At 35.5% G+C, this 16,938-nt stretch overlaps 1 pseudogene; it reads left to right on the top strand.

Annotated features, from left to right (window-relative positions):
• The first annotated feature begins 221 nt into the window (after positions 1 to 221).
• On the top strand, positions 222 to 11,489 carry LOC137744799 (ubiquitin C-terminal hydrolase 12-like; annotated as a pseudogene).
• Positions 11,490 to 16,938: the final 5,449 nt, after the last annotated feature.

The raw sequence follows: 16,938 nt of genomic DNA on the forward strand, positions 1-16,938 counted from the left end.
ATTAATAATATTATCAGAAATCCACTACCAATAATTATATTTTCGGATAATGACACGTGGCGCAATGAGAACGATTAAAAATATTATCTGAAATTACAATTAAAATTATTTTATAAATAAAATAATAATAATATTTTATTACCTATTGCCAGTAACGATTACTTAGTTACTGTTTACTGCTGCAGGTTTCACAGCTGGAACTGCACTTAGGGCCGGCCCTGTCCTCTGGTTAGGGTTTTCTTGATCAGAGCTCTGATTTTTGTTTATTTTGTTAGCAGCAGGAGGACGAAGTTGTTTATTTTGTTAGCAGCAGCAGCAGCAAGGGGACGAAGAGATACTTGTGCCGCACTCGGATTTGGTCGAAGGCCCTGAGCCTATGGAAGGTTTAATTTTTAGCAATTTTTCGATAATTTCTTAAGTTTGTGTTTACGGTGTTGCCTAATCTGAAAGAATTGATTTTTGTGCGAATTTGGCGTAACGGGGTTTGACTAGAGGGCAAGTGATTGCATTTTCTTTAGGGTTTTGGTTTTGTTGTTTTGAAATTTATGCTATTTGGTGTGTTTCTAGTAGCCCAAGTGGAGCCGGCTTGTACAGTTGATAGTCAGCCAGTGAAGGATCCGCCAGTGATGAGATTCACTTGGACAATTGAGAACTTTAGTAGGTTGAACACCAAGGAGCACTACTCTGACATGTTCGTTGTTGGCGGCTATAAATGGTATTTTCTCTTGTCTACCAGATGTCAAAAACTGATTTATGCTGCTTAAGTTTGGATTATATTGTATCTCAGCGATTGGATTTTGAATTGCTTTTGGTATATTTGATCAGGCGGATACAAATATTTCCCAAGGGAAAGGAAGTGGACTACTTGTCAATGTATTTGGATGTGGCAGATTCCGGGACATTGCCATATGGGTGGAGTACATATGCGCACTTCAGCTTGGCTGTAGTTAATCAGATCTATTCCAAGTACTCAATAAGAAAGGGTATATTTCTCTATTAGTCTTATTTCTTTTTAGCATTCAATTTTGTGGTTTTGCCTGGTTTTCGTTTTCTTTTTTCTTTCGTTAGGAGCTTTGCTTGTCGTTGGGTAGTCATGGGCACCCAAAGCTCTTAATTAGAACTTATTATCCTTGAAATGAATGTACTGGCTTTCAACTTCATAGTTCTTGGGTGATGCAATTTGAGCGCAATCAATATCTGATTAGTCACCCTAATCTTGTTATGGTGAGCTCTTAATTCTAATTTTACTCATTGAAAAATCAAAACTATAAAGGAAAGAAAATTTGTCCACCCCTTCTCTAACATCTTGGCTGACGGCAGCAACACCACTGACTCTGCCTATGGTGACCTTGTTTTGGGATTTTTGTAGTTTGAGAAAAAGGAATAGAAAAATTATGGAGTAAAACGTACCAACAGATGTAAGAAGTAAGTTGAAAACCAATAGATTAGTCCTTTTAGGTATAAAGATGTCAAATATAGATTAACAGTAAAAGTAGAAAGTTAGTAACCGGAAGAATTTACTTAGAAACTGTGTGCAATAAGCAAGAATTCTAGTTAATGAAAAGGCTAACTAAATCAAGGGTTTCCATTTATTAAGGGATGAGCTTGAGGTGGCTCTGGCGACCTTATTAAAATTGGAGAATTGAAGTTCAAATATTTTAATGAATTGTATTATGTTGGTGTAGCCTATGTTGCAAAACAATAATTTGACATGCTGTTTAACCAGAACCAAACAAACTGAATCTTATTCTAGACTTTTTTTAAGACCCTTGTTCTTGATTGTTGTATGATGTTGCAGACACACAACACCAGTTCAATGCAAGAGAAAGTGACTGGGGATTCACTTCATTCATGCCTCTTGGTTATCTTTATGACCCGAGTAGGGGATATCTGGTGAATGATACAGTTGTGGTTGAAGCTGAGATTTCTGTCCTTAGGGTTCTTGGTTACAGGTCGTATGACTCAAAAAAGGAAACTGGTTATGTTGGGCTCAAGAATCAGGGAGCAACTGGTTATATGAGTTCTCTACTCCAGACTTGGTACCATATACCATACTTCAGAAAGGTTGTTTATGTGATCTCCTGTTGTTATTGTAAGCTAAACATGAATTCTCTTTTGAATTTTATATGCATGATCTTAATTTTGGAGTTACTTACCAGGCTGTGCATCATATGCCAACAACTGAGAATGACATGCCTACAGGAAGCATCCCTTTGGCACTACAACGTCTATTCTATAAACTTCGACACAGTGAAAGCAGTGTTGCAACTAAAGAATTGACCAAATCCTTTGGATGGGATACATATGATTCTTTTATGCAACATGATGTGCAGGAACTTAATAGAGTTCTTATTGAAAAGCTTGAAGATAAAATGAAGGTATAGGAAGCTTTCAGTTTTTGCTATTGGTGTAGCTTTTGTTCATTTCATTTTGATAATTGTTCTGTGGGCCCAGGGAACTGTTGTGGAGGGTACAATACAGCAGTTGTTTGAAGGACATCACATGAATTACATTGAATGCATCAATGTGGATTACAAATCTACAAGAAAGGAATCATTTTATGGTAATATTTATTGGCACAATTTCAGTTGTTAAGAGCTGGAAATATTTTGTAAATGTCAGTGCATGCCACTGGTTTCTTCTTATTACTTTGCAGACCTACAGCTTGACGTGAAAGGCTGTCGGGATGTTTATGCTTCTTTTGACAAGTACGTGGAAGTTGAACGTCTTGAGGGTGACAATAAATACCACGCCGAAGAACATGGTTTGCAGGTTAATTACTGAATCACTTTTGGGGTGCTGCATTTATACTATAAATATAATCTGAGGCTGCTTGTAGTTGCATTATTTCCAAAACTAGGGTTTACATTATTTCCTCTGTAGTGAAGTATTTAATATATGTTCCCAAAACATGTGTTGGTGGTGTCGTGCATGATATATTTTAAATTCTGAGTCCTCAGTTTTTTCTTTCCATTAAATCGCTTGTTGAAGCAAGTATTCTTGCATATGTTTCTTTGATATTAAAATTTTAAAATATTGTTCTCAAGGAATATTTTGGATGTTTATTCCAGGATGCTAAGAAGGGTGTTCTGTTTATTGACTTCCCTCCCGTTCTTCAACTTCAGCTAAAGCGATTTGAATATGATTTTATGCGGGACACTATGTTTAAGGTTGGTACTGGAAGCTCATCTTGCTCCTTTAGCTTCATCTGTGTTTATACATGAAACATTGAAACTGTGATGTTTTACTATGAAGGTAAGCTTCTTAGCTGAAAACAAAACAAGCTTCTTAGCTGAAAACAAAACTGTACCATGTAAAATATATTTATTCACATTTTGTATAAATTCAGGTGAAGGCTTGTCTTTGCCTAATGGGTTTCAATCTAATTTTAATTTTAATTTTCTCAATTTAATGGATTATTTTTATTCAAAGTTATATATACTAATGAAATTCGTTTTTACCTCTTGGATATGTTTGTTCGTGTGGCAATGACATTTTTTAAATGGAAAGCAAATAAATTATCATGGTAAGAATGTATTATTTGTTTTTGGCAGATAAATGATCACTATGAATTTCCTCTTCAACTTGACCTGGATAGGGAGAATGGAAAATATCTATCACCTGAATCAGATAAGAGTGTTCGCAACCTCTACACTCTTCATAGGTATCTATTTGGCCTTGTACTATTACATGATATAATATAGATCATCTGTTTCCTAAATTTGGCATGTTATTTCAAGGGATTGTACTTTTTAGACCTGTTGATGTGCATGCCATTACTTACTGAGTGTAACATAACCAGTTTTCTTCTTTTTGTCTTGACATATGATAGATCCAATTTTTTTCATTGAAATTGAAGCTGGGTTATAGAACTACCTAATGTATGGTCATTCATGATGTCTAGGAGTCTACTTATTTATCAAAGTTCTTTCATGCCTACGACTATTAAGGCATTGTGCCTCTGTAGGGGCGTTTGTTTAACCTTCTTAGCCTTCACTGGATTGGATTAAGTATTAATATAGTATTGGATTGGATTGGATTAGTATTAATGTAGTATTATGTTTGGTGGCTTGCGGGACTAACATTAATGGCACTAGGTGGGACTCGCTTTCACAAACGGCTTCACTAGCCGGTCTTAGCGAGAGACCCCGAAACCCACAGGACTGGTTAAGACCTTCCATCGTCCTCTCTTGCCTTCGTCCACACTCGCTGCATCCTTTATCGCCTTCGTCTGCTTCGCTGCCCTGGGAAGAAAATTGCGATTGGCTGTTGCTGCTGGCAACGAAGAAGAAGAAGAAAGAGTCCCTGTTTGAATCGACGGGGAAAAAACCCAGAAAACCTAGAAATCGAATCGACGGGGAGGAGTGAGAAACTTAGACAGAGAGAGAGAGGTCTTTGGGACTGTCGAAAGTCCCCTCCTTTATTTCGGTTCTGATAAAATTTCCTGTTCTGTTCCGAGTGTCATCTTCGACCTCTCGACTGCATCCTTTTGGCTGCAAATTCGAATTCGCGATGTTCGCCAAGCGGCTGCAATTCGTACTTTACCTTTTTTTTAATTAAAATTCCATTTCTTTTTTGTTGGGTTGGATTAAATTCTGATGTTTTCTGGGTTTTGAATGGGGTCGAAGTTGCAGAGTCTACCTGCAATTCGAGAAGAAGAAGAGGGATGTGCCCTTTTTTTATTCATATGTTAATTTTGATAATAATAAATTAAAATATAATAATAATTTATAGTTAGTCCACCTTCTTAGTCCGACACTGCACCAAACGCTTCACTAAGTTAGTCCAACTTAGTCTATTCTAAGCCAGTCCAGTTTAGTCCCTGAAGCTAGTCCAGTCCAATATGGTCCGGTGCAACAAACGCACTAGTGGGTGGTATTATGAAAAAAAATTCAGGTTTAATTTATCAGTTGTGCCCAATAGTGATTATGGTATTTAAAAATACTAATACAATATATGAAGAGGGTTATTCGAACCTGCTTTTGCATCTGCCTGTTTGGTCATGTTGCGTGGAGCTTCATAATTTTTACTTTGTAGTTGGTTACTTACTATGATAATTTTCTACTGTTGCAGTGTCTTGGTGCATAGTGGTGGGGTGCATGTTGGACATTACTATGCTTTCATCAGACCAACCCTCTCAGACCAGTGGTATGGACGGATCTCCTGGAATCGATTCTCTTTGTAGTTGTCTGGAGACTCACACAGAAAACACATGAATGCAGAGACAGACATTCTCTCACACTGCTCTCTTGCTTTGCTTCTTACTTTTTTTTTTTTGGTCCTTGTTCAAATAAGTTGGTTTTATTGGAATCTTTATATTTCACATTGCTTTTCTGATGGATTCTGGTACCATAACTTGATTACCTGACTGCTTGCTCGTAAAGAAAGCACCTGTTATTTTATTACTTATGCATTTTTTTTTTCCAAGAATTACTTTGAAGTTGGTATTTCTTTATTGGGATTTTTATGCATGACTGAGTGTTCTTGTGCATGCATTTCATGTGTTGATGTAATTTGTCATGTCTTGTTTTAGGTACAAATTTGATGATGAACGTGTGACAAAAGAGGATGTGAAGAGGGCTTTAGAAGAGCAGTACGGTGGTGAGGAAGAGGTAGTTTAGTTTTGGCTGTATCTGACCTTCTATAGTTCTCCTTGATTTTAAAGTTTCTTAATTGTCAACTGACCTATTGTTGTTTTCTTTCCAACAGTTGCCACAGACCAATCCTGGCTTCAACAATACTCCTTTCAAATTTACAAAATACTCAAATGCATACATGCTTGTGTATATACGGGACAGTGATAAGGACAAAATAATATGTAACGTCGATGAGAAAGACATAGCCGAACATCTAAGGGTAATGGTATATCAAGCATTAGTTCTGATTCCAGTGTCCAATTAAGAGAATGAACTGACTTTCTATGTTCCATTTCAGATAAGGTTGAAGAAAGAACAAGAAGAGTCAGAGGACAAAAGGAGATATAAGGCACAAGCACACCTCTATAGAATTATTAAGGTAAGTGTTTCTAGTTTATCCCCGTTTTCACCATTGTTTGTTCAGATGTGGTATGATAGGTGTTTGGTGTGTAACAAAAAAATTATAGCAAAATTTAATGATGTGTTTAGGTTGCCCGAGATGAGGATCTGACAGAGCAAATTGGAAGGGATATTTATTTTGACCTTGTGGACCATGACAAAGTTCGTAGTTTCCGTATTCAGAATCAAACGCCCTTTAATCTTTTCAAGGTACACCAGTACAGGCTGACACTCTGCATTTACGTCTTCTTTATTCTTTTTTACCATTTGGGGTCATGTTTAATATGCGAATTCCTAAATTTGAAATGGTTAACAGGAGGAGCTTGCGAAAGAGTTTGGCATACCAGTGCAGTTTCAACGTTTCTGGATTTGGGCCAAGAGACAAAATCACACATATCGCCCCAACCGACCATTGACACCTCAGGAAGAAACACAATCAGTACGTACTTTGTACTTCCTACCTTTGAATGGATTTTCAATACAAGATGCCCTGCTCCTTGTCCGCATGCTTTGTTTTCAGTTCTATTCGTAATTCGTAATTCTTATTATATCTGAATTATTACTTTTCCTCCACTTGGATTTATTAGCGGATGTTGTCTTTGTAGAGTCTTAACACTGAACTGCTCAAGTTTATGAACGAATGATGGATGATTATAATTGTTATTTTTATTTTTGAAATTGGAATTTAACTAAGTGCTTAATGGATTGGTCTGTGATAAACATTCGATATCAGATTTGGAATTATTGATAGTGTTTTTAACTGCACTTCGGTGCTAAGAAGAGCTTGGTCTAGGTGCTTTATGCAAAGCTAATGATGACCGCTTGCATTTTTCAGGTTGGACAATTGATAGAGGTATCAAATAAAACACACAATGCAGAGCTAAGGTTGTTTCTGGAATTAGAGTTTGGGCCGGTAACCAGTCTTACTCTATTCTTGTTACTTCCTGTGTAGTGAAGCTTGTTGGAGTTCCAATTGCTGTAAGAAAGGATTTTTTTTCTTACATTTTATTGTTTCTGTACATTTTCCAGGATCTACGTCCTATTCCTCCGCCTGACAAAACCAAGGAAGATATCCTTCTTTTCTTTAAGCTTTATGAGCCTGAGAAACGAGAACTACGGTACCTCCTGCTCTTTCTGCTTAGCTGAATATTTTTATTCTTTGCCTTGTGTTTGCTAATTTAAGTTTCTTTTTCTGTTTCCAGTTTTGTTGGTAGGTTTTTCGTGAAGAGTTCTAGTAAACCAGAAGAGATTTTAGGAAAATTAAATCAACTGGTTGGTTTTACCCCTGATGAAGAAATTGAGCTTTATGAGGTGTGTTTCACTTTAAATTTTAGCATAAGGTTGTGTCGTAGATCACACACGCACACACTCATAAATATTGTATATGGACGTGTGGAATGTATATGTATATTTATAATTCGTTGCATGCTTTGCTGTAGCATTTTAAGCAAACTTAATATATGTTTTTGTGCTACAATTTCAGGAAATAAAGTTTGAGCCATGTATCATGTGCGAACACCTTGACAAGAAGACCTCATTTCGATTAAGTCAGGTAACTGTTGCTATATTGCATGCTTGGTATATTACAAATATGTGTGTATTATAGGAATTAACGTTTTGATTCTAGGTATATTTTCAGTTAACCATCGGTTGCGTTCCTTTTCCAGATTGAAGATGGGGATATTATTTGCTTTCAGAAGTCTACTCCTCTTGAAAGTGAAGAAGAATGTAAATATCCTGATGTTCCTTCATTTTTGGAATATGTACACAATCGCCAGGTACAGGCTGTGGAAACATTTAATTTGTTTTATAGCTATATTTTGTTGAATGTTAAACCTAACTGTGTTGAATGGTCTGATGCTTTACAGGTTGTTCATTTCCGTTCTTTGGAGAAACCTAAGGAGGAGGATTTCAGTTTAGAATTGTATGTACGTCCTGAACCATTGTCCCTCCTAGTTGAACAGTCCATCATTGTTTTATTACTCAGTTCGTTAACTTTATTTTTCATTGTTATTTTTAGGTCAAAGCTACACACTTACGATGATGTGGTGGAGAATTTGGCTCGCCAAATTGGTTTGGAAGATCCCACCAAAATCAGACTCACTGCACATAACTGCTATTCTGAGCAACCTAAGCCCCAACCAATTAAATTTCAGGGTGTAGAGCATTTAACTGATATGTTAGTTCATTGCAATCAAGTAGGTGGCACTGTATTGCCCTTCCTCTGTTTAATTCACTCTCATAAGCATCATGTGGTGTTTCCTTTTACAATCAACCAATTAATTATGCTTATTGTTTCCTTTTACAGAGCTCTGATATTTTGTATTATGAAGTCTTGGACATCCCCCTGCCAGAATTGCTAGGCCTAAAAAATCTAAAAGTTGCTTTTCATCATGCTACAAAAGATGAGGTATGAGTAAATTTTTTTCAGCGTCTTCTGCCTATGAACAGTGATTACATCATTGTGCACATCATAATCTTGAGTGACATGATTACAGGTGGTGATTCACAATATTAGATTGCCCAAGCAGTGCACTGTGGGGGATGTCATTAATGTACTTAAAACGAAGGTACTGTTTCTGTCAATCATATTTTAAGTTCTATGTGTATTTTTCTTGTTCTTTTTTGGTACAGGAAAGGTAATGATGCTGTCATACATCAATTTCCTTTATTTATTGCTTATAAGATATATCACTTTTAGTAACTTTAAGAGTTATTCGATGCTCAATATAATTTATCTCTGCCTCCTTTAAAAGTTCTGTGTAATAGATTTTACTCAATGTATGGTGTACTGGAAACAGGTAGAGCTGTCTCATCCAAATGCAGAACTCCGACTGCTTGAGGTTTTCTATCACAAGATTTACAAGGTAATTATTTGAATGTCAGCTGTGTCAGCGTATAGGTATTTTTTTGGGTCATTTTTCCCAGAAATGATATGCACGTAGCTGGCCCCATTTATGATGTGATTATGTATGATATGTTTGGCTTGTTTTCCTAAAGGACCTATTATATCAGAATTTATTTTTCCGTCGAATAATGTATGTGCTTTAGCCTTTAGTTGCACTCAGTTCCATGTGTTTGTTTTCAGATCTTCCCACACAGTGAGAAAATTGAGAATATAAATGACCAGTACTGGACTTTGCGTGCAGAGGAGGCAAGTTCATTTCTTCCCCTTTTCTTTATTTAGTTTTATTTTGGGAAGTTTCTTCTTTATTCAGTTGAAAATTTTTAGAATGTGGGTGTAGTTTTATGGGCAAGATTTGTAATTAGTTGGTTTTCCCTTTCCGGATTAGCATCCTTGCTTGGATTGATATTTTTAATCAGTAATTTCTATGCAGCTGACTTTTTCCCCCTTGTGTATCAGATTCCAGAAGAAGAGAAAAACTTGGGTCCCCATGGTCGCTTGATTCATGTTTACCACTTTACAAAAGACACTGCACAGAACCAGATGGTATGCAAATTTTTATTAAATTTTTTTCGTAAGCAGAATTTTGGCTTTTTGATTGATATTATGTAGAACTATTTGATTAGTGTTTCAGTTAGAGATGAACAGTGATTCACCCAAATATATAAAGATTTTAGTAACTATCTTGTTCTTTGTACATCTCAACAGCAAGTGCAAAATTTTGGGGAACCTTTTTTCTTAGTCATCAATGAAGGTGAGACTTTAGCTGAAGTTAAAGAACGGATACAAAAGAAATTGCGGGTCCTCGATGAGGAGTTTGCGAAGGTACTTGATTCAACCTTACATTTGTTGGAACGTTACAGGAGGAAAAGATTGTTTTACCTCTAGAATTAATGGTTTTTTATTTTGCTGCACATCTATTTCCCTTTTGGTTGCGCAGTGGAAGTTTGCTTTCTTGTCGCTTGGTCGTCCTGAGTACTTGCAGGATTCTGATGTTGTTTCCAGCCGTTTTCAGGTATGTTCTATGGTCTCTTGTAATCGTGTGCTTATGGGTATTGCCGTTATTGCGTTGCGGGTTCTTTAATTCCATTGTTATGACTTTTGTTTTCCTTAGAGAAGAGATGTTTATGGTGCATGGGAGCAGTACCTTGGGTTGGAGCACTCTGATAAAACTCCTAAGAGGGCTCATGCAGCAAATCAAGTAAGTGCTGTTGTAAATATTTCTTTTCCAACCTCTATTTGCCAGGCAGAGCCAACTCCACAAGAAGACTTAAGAGTACCTGCAGGATTCTGATATTGTTTCCAGATGATTTGAGGTGTATCTATGGTCTATCGCAACTCATGTCCCCCTTTCTTTCATATTATATGTCTGCGGGCCAATCTAAACTATGGTTATGGGTATTGCCTAGTTGGTTATTTTTTAAATTCCAACTTTTGAATTTTGTTTTCCTCAGAGTAGAGATAAATATGCTGCATTGGAGCAGTACCTTGGGTTGCAGCACTCTGATAAAGTTCCTAAGAGGGCTCGCGCGGCAAATCAAGCAAGTGCTGTTGTAAATATCTCTTTTCCAACCACTATGGGCCATGCAGAACCAACTCCACAAGAAGACGTAAGAATCTGACTGTCCACATTCATTTTTTTCAAATTTAGTTTTTGTAGTGATATCTGGACTCTGATGCAGGCTGCCCTAGTAACCTTAGAGTCCACAGTGTCTAATGTTGGCCATGAGACAGCAAGCAGAGAAATTGAAATGCAAAATGATGACCTGGATGGCCCTGCTTCTCCAGCAGTTGATCAAACTCTGAGAAGACTTTCTGCTGCAGAGGATCTATTGAAGTCCACTTCAGCCAGAGAACCATCAGTAGAGGCTTTGGCTGCATTAGACACTGTGAGCCGCTATGCAAGGAGCAGCCTAGACACTCTCAGCACGAATGGGGCATATGAGGAGTTCAAAGCAGCCTTGAAACTCTTGACTGAACAAGGGATGATCCATTCAACGATCACTTCCATGCTCAAGGATCTTCTTTCGTCTTTGGAGGGTGAAATGCCGAAGTACATGGCTGCAGTAAAAGAGCTTGCCGAAGCTGAAAATTTTCCAATCGAACACGAAGAGATAAAAGTTAAAATGGGACTGGCCATGCAGATATGCCAAGAGAGAAAAGACATTGTGGCTAATTATGATGCCAAGGTTACAGAACTAGAGGCTGAACTGGCCCGAGTTAAAGCCCAACTGGCGCAAGTAAAGGCGGAACAAGCTGAGGCAATGGCGAATCTAGACACTGCCGTGGATGAAATGGAACCTCTTAAGCAGAGGTTTGCAGATAGCTCTTTAAAATCTGAAAACTTGATCGTGAGGCAGGCTACCTTGACATTACAAACTTGTGGCTCTGTTGGAACCTGGGCCGTCCTACAAGATGTACTGAAGAAGTACTTTAAGTTTTAGAAATATTTGCTTTTGTGAATAAGCCCTTTCGTGGCTCAAAAGTTTGTATGAACATGCAAAGAAGTGAACAAGTCGTGCAAAATTCAGCTAGCTTGTTTCGTTACATTGCTTGAGTTTGAGTGGGAAGCAAGGTGACCGTGCTGATGAGTATTTTCGTTTACGCTCCTACCTCTCCTCGTTTGGTAACTCCCAAAAAAATTGTGTTTTGGCTTAATCTGAACCCTGCTAAAAATGGACCTATGTTTTAACAACCACAATTTGTCTAATCAACCTCATGGTAGATCAAACGGAGTAGCAGCGGCTGATCAACCTCATGGTAGAAGGAATTGGCAGAGTATGCAAGCTAGACTTGGATGTCAAAAGTCCAAGATTTTATAAATTGATGAAGCAAAAACCAACGTTTGTGGTCGAGCTCTGCTTTTGCAATCAAGTCGTTATGACTATCAATTGGATCTCATGTCCATCATGATAGGATTTTGTACCTAAACCAGTCGCTCACTCAATAGGGTTACTATTTTTGTTGGTTAATGGCACTTGTTTCGCCAACTCCAGTAACAACCAAGCGCGACACCAAATGATTCAGCTATAACCTTTTCATCATGTATTAATTATGCCATTTCATGATCCGAATAGATATATGGAAATGAATAATGCTCAAGGTGAATTCAAAATTGTGTCCATGTAAGCAAAAAATTGGCCCGCCCAATGCGATATGAAAAAAAGTAGGAATTAATTTGACAAGGTCCACTCTCACACCGTTTTAGTGTAGATAAAAAAAATAAAAATAAAAAACCTCCAACAACTGTCTAAACTGATGTACTAATTAATCATAATTTTTTTTAAAAAAAAAAAAAAAAAAAAAAACCTCCAACAACTGTCTAAACTAATGTACTAATTAATCATAATTGTTTTAAAAATGAGTATAATGTTTTAATTTTATCGGATGTCGTTAAGGACATTAAAAATAAGCAAATAAATTACAAATTAGCTAATAACTAGATATAATGTTATTCCCATTAGCCTCCCCATTGGAACATTGATCAATGTCATAGAATTGGAAATGATCTCTCAATTCTTCCATCCCTTAGATTTAGAAGCCATTGCTAGAAATAAGTTCTTTTTTTTTTCTTTTTCTTTGTTTTTTTTTTAACCAAGAAACATGTAGTTAACTTTTTTTGTCAACTTTTTCCGTCTATTAGTTTTTACAAGGACAGTCGGAACAACGGACATTCAGCCAGTGGCAAAGCTACGTGAGGGTGAGGAGTGGGATACGTGTTTTAACTTTATTGAGCCACATTGTAGTCAGTGAAAAATGTACTGCCTAGGTAGCACCAAGTATTTTCCTTATTAACCTATTTCTCTCTTTTTTTTCAATTTTTTATTCTTGTATGTATTTTTATTTTCTCTTTTGAGACTCCCACCGTATTTTTCTTAAACTCTCACATTATCTATAAATATTGTATTATTTTTTAAAAACAATGTAAATATTGTTTAATGCTTATTTTACGATAATTTAAATCCATCTAGGCTCCTGCTTAGATCTTGCCTAGGCCTGCTAGGTCATAGTCCACTGTTTAACTAGCGCCTAACATTTTTTAGGATCTAATCCTAGTCAATTTAAGCTTCTTACATTAGCTTTGATATTATTGCTTACAACCGCTTTGGTGGAAACATTATTTTCTGCTATGAATATTGACTCAAAACTTTGCACTCTCAAATGTGAAAACAACCGCTTCGATTGAATCTTGCATTCTTTTGAATTTCGCCCCTCCCCTCGGCAAATCCTAGCTTCGCCATTGCATTCAGCCACATCTAAACAAACCCTAGGACTATATGCTCTTAGCTCAGCATCGCAGCCATTCGTGCTGATAATGTGTTGTAAAACTAATGATTCAGAGAGAGTAGAGAGAGTACGGCAAAACTAGACATATATAGAGAAGGGCGTGAGGTATTCGTGTGTAATTCCTCAGACATAGTGCCTTTATTTATGTAGGTAGACTAACTCTTTAAACCAAATTTGCAAATCATGTGATGTGTCACCAATAGAAAATAAGCACGTTTACATTAATTAAAACTTAAGTAATAATTCAATCATCAACAACTGAGTCATATGGTTTACAAAATTTTGTCCAAAAAGTTAGTTTCCCTAGCAATACCTTCTATTTATACTAATTATGATGAACTTTTTTGTCTTATAGGTAATACAAAGCTTATGAGAATTTGATATCCAAATTCTATTGTGATTCTACTTTAAGTTTACACTATCACATTCCTAAATAGACACGCTATTTACAACAAGATGAACAATTTTTCTTTTTCATTTAAAATATTTGATTATCAAGTGATTGGCAAAAATATATATCCTTTTGCATACCACATTTTTTTTATAAGTTTAACTATGATTTGGTGTAGATTTCAGGTCCGGATACAAAATTTGGGACGTGATTTCACATGAGGAGGTTTTTTCTTACACCGATTCCCTTCTCTTAATATTTAACTATCTAACCCAACACTGTCGTTTTTCAAAAAGAAAAATACTTGTGATTTATTCCAACTTTTGAAGGAGATGTCTTACTAGACTAAGTTTAAAGTTAGATTGTGCATGTTGTGTGATCAAATTTAATAAAATTATGGATGAAAATTCGAAGTAGATTACATATCCATTTATACTATAATTAAGAGAAGAACCATTGTCAAATTCTCTTTAGAATTTCAATAATGTCATTTTTCTCAATTTTTCACTTACTTTACTAAATAGGAAAAATTACAAATAGAGTATACTTTTAATACTTAATTTTATATTGAGACAACACTTTTTAAACATGAGATTTTGGATGCGGTTCCTAACTACCAATGTTATTTGACTAAAACCTTTGTGATTTTCAGTTTTTTATCGAAGTCCCTGACATTAATGTAATAATGTATTTTTATGTAGGTTATTATATTTTAAAATTAAAAATGAAATTTGTAGTTATTTATATTAATGAGATTTTAAAGAAAACCCATAATTTATGGGATCAAAAACATTAAAGATAAATTATATTCTCCAATATATTGTGTGTGTGTAGACACACGGGTACGTTCATCAAAACTAACGAAAAAAATTATTGTACCAAAACATGGGTACATTTTCCAAAATTAAAAAAAAAAGAAAAAAAAAACTTGAAGAAGATATTATGCATAATAACATTATTAAATTTCTTCTATTAAACTTGACATAGATACAATCTCCAATCAACGAAATATAATGGACCCGCATAAGTTTATATTATGGATTAGGAAAAAAATTGAATGAATTTTATATAAAAAAATGGATGCATTTTATATAAAACAAGGTACATTTCACATATTCCAATTATACGGCTGACATCATCACCACCGGATCTGTGAAGTGCCCACCCGTTGGTCTGCAAGGCCTGGAAATATAAGAGCTCTGTTTATTTCAATTCGATTATTGTCATTACATCAGGTAGCTTTGGACATGGCAGTGATGATGGAGGCAGATGGTGAACAGATGATGATATTGTACACCATCATTCAATACATGATATTGAACGGCAAGGTGAAAAGAATATTTGGGAAGAAGACGAAAAGCTACAGATGCTTTTGATTTATTATTTTTGATTTATTTTAGAGAGAACATGATTGGATTTCGGATAAAAAAAAAAGGTTAGATTTCCAATTAAAAAAAAGTTTGATAGGAGTTGAACTCTTAAGTGAGGTTAAGTGAATGACTTTATTCCAATAAAAAAAGTTAGATTCCAATTAAAAAAAGTTTGACAGGAGTAAAACTCTTAAGTGAGGTTAAGTGAATGACCAAATGTTAAATCGGTTCTACTAAAAATATTTTGTTTTTTTTAAAAAAAAAAACTAATTTTAAATATATTTTAAACTGATACTACAAAAAATTGTCGATGAATGGTTGGATTGATGGCACGCATGTAATTTTCTTGAAAGTTTTGATTATACTAAAACTATACAAATTGAATCTACTAAAAAGTATACAAACTGATTATATATGTATTTGATAATGATTCCGCAAAAATGGTTGATGGGTTAGACTAATGACTTGCATGTAATTTTGTCCAAAATATACAAACTGATTCTACAAAAATGGTCGACGACGGATTAAACTGATTCTGCAAAAATGGTTGTCACGTCCCGGACCTAGGGTCGGTAATAAAAATTCGAACCTGAATCTGAAATGTGAGTTAAAAGCTCAATAAATAAAAGAAAATTGAAAAAATAAATTCCTCTTATAAAAATAACTCATGATTCTTAAACAAATCAAGAATTCTTTACAACTTACAATAAATAAATGAATAAACATTCTACTCTCACATCTAATCTGATCTCATCCTGCCTACCCTCTTAAATGTCTAGTTCGTAAACCTGCATAACAATAGAGGGATGAGCTTCAACAGCTCAACAATGACATAACCTTATCACAGTAAATTGACAATATTAAATTAAGTGTTATGAAATCATATAGCCAAATATCAAATTATTCTTGATAACAATGCTTGTATGCAATCTAACCTCTTCAGCTACACTCATTAATTTATATAATAAAAAACACGGACATGCACGTCCCATACCATGCACTTTACCACTGCAATGGTGGTTCGAATGTTCTATTATAAAAACTAACCCCCATATAGTATCCCAAGTTCATAAACTCCTTTTACTAGTCATCTTATCTAATTCATTGATCTCCAGCCCAAATCACCCACATCGACAACTTATTCTAATGTGCACACCGGGCTCGCTTGGAACTGGTTTCACAATGAATAGATTCAATTACACAAAAGATCATTTCCAACTACCCTCATTTCCCGAATTCCAATCTCAACATTGAAGTTCCAACTACATCTCACAACATGAGTTACACACAAATAATATCATTTCATCTTTCGCATATATCACAATATATTCTCAACGAATAGCATTCCATCAATAATTCCATAACCAATAACAAGTAAACACTTAATTGAAGCAATTAGCTAATTAATATCCAATCACATTAATCAACAAAAAAAACCAAGAATATTATAACACTTCACGAAATTTAATAAAATCAATTTCCGTAAAGGTCTGCCTTATTTCCCACACCTAGATTCCAAAGCTAAAACAAAGATCCATGTCACTACTGGAATAGCTAAGCTCCACGTACTTATTGTAGAGCCAAAAATAATTAAGAAAATTATGGAGGCGACACGGGAACTTTTGGGTAAAAAGATAAAATTACCCTTGAGGCACACCGAGATTCCCATGCGCATGCAACGGACAACAACGACTTAATCAAGGTCAAAGATGATCAAAATGATATTTATTCAAACCCCTCTCATCACTCCTTACAAATTATCACCCACAAGGTAACTCCCAATTATTCTTTTTCAAATTGGGATTAATTACCAAATTAATTGCAATATATTATTTGACATAAAATCTTGCAATTATATTCAAAATAACACCATAAGTGGCTGGTTCCTATTTCTCCAAATAGGGCCGGCCACATCCTTGTATATAGCCCCATCTTCACACCAAAATGCAA

Source organism: Pyrus communis, chromosome 9 (genome assembly GCF_963583255.1).
Source record: "Pyrus communis chromosome 9, drPyrComm1.1, whole genome shotgun sequence".
NCBI classification, from domain to species: domain Eukaryota; kingdom Viridiplantae; phylum Streptophyta; class Magnoliopsida; order Rosales; family Rosaceae; genus Pyrus; species Pyrus communis.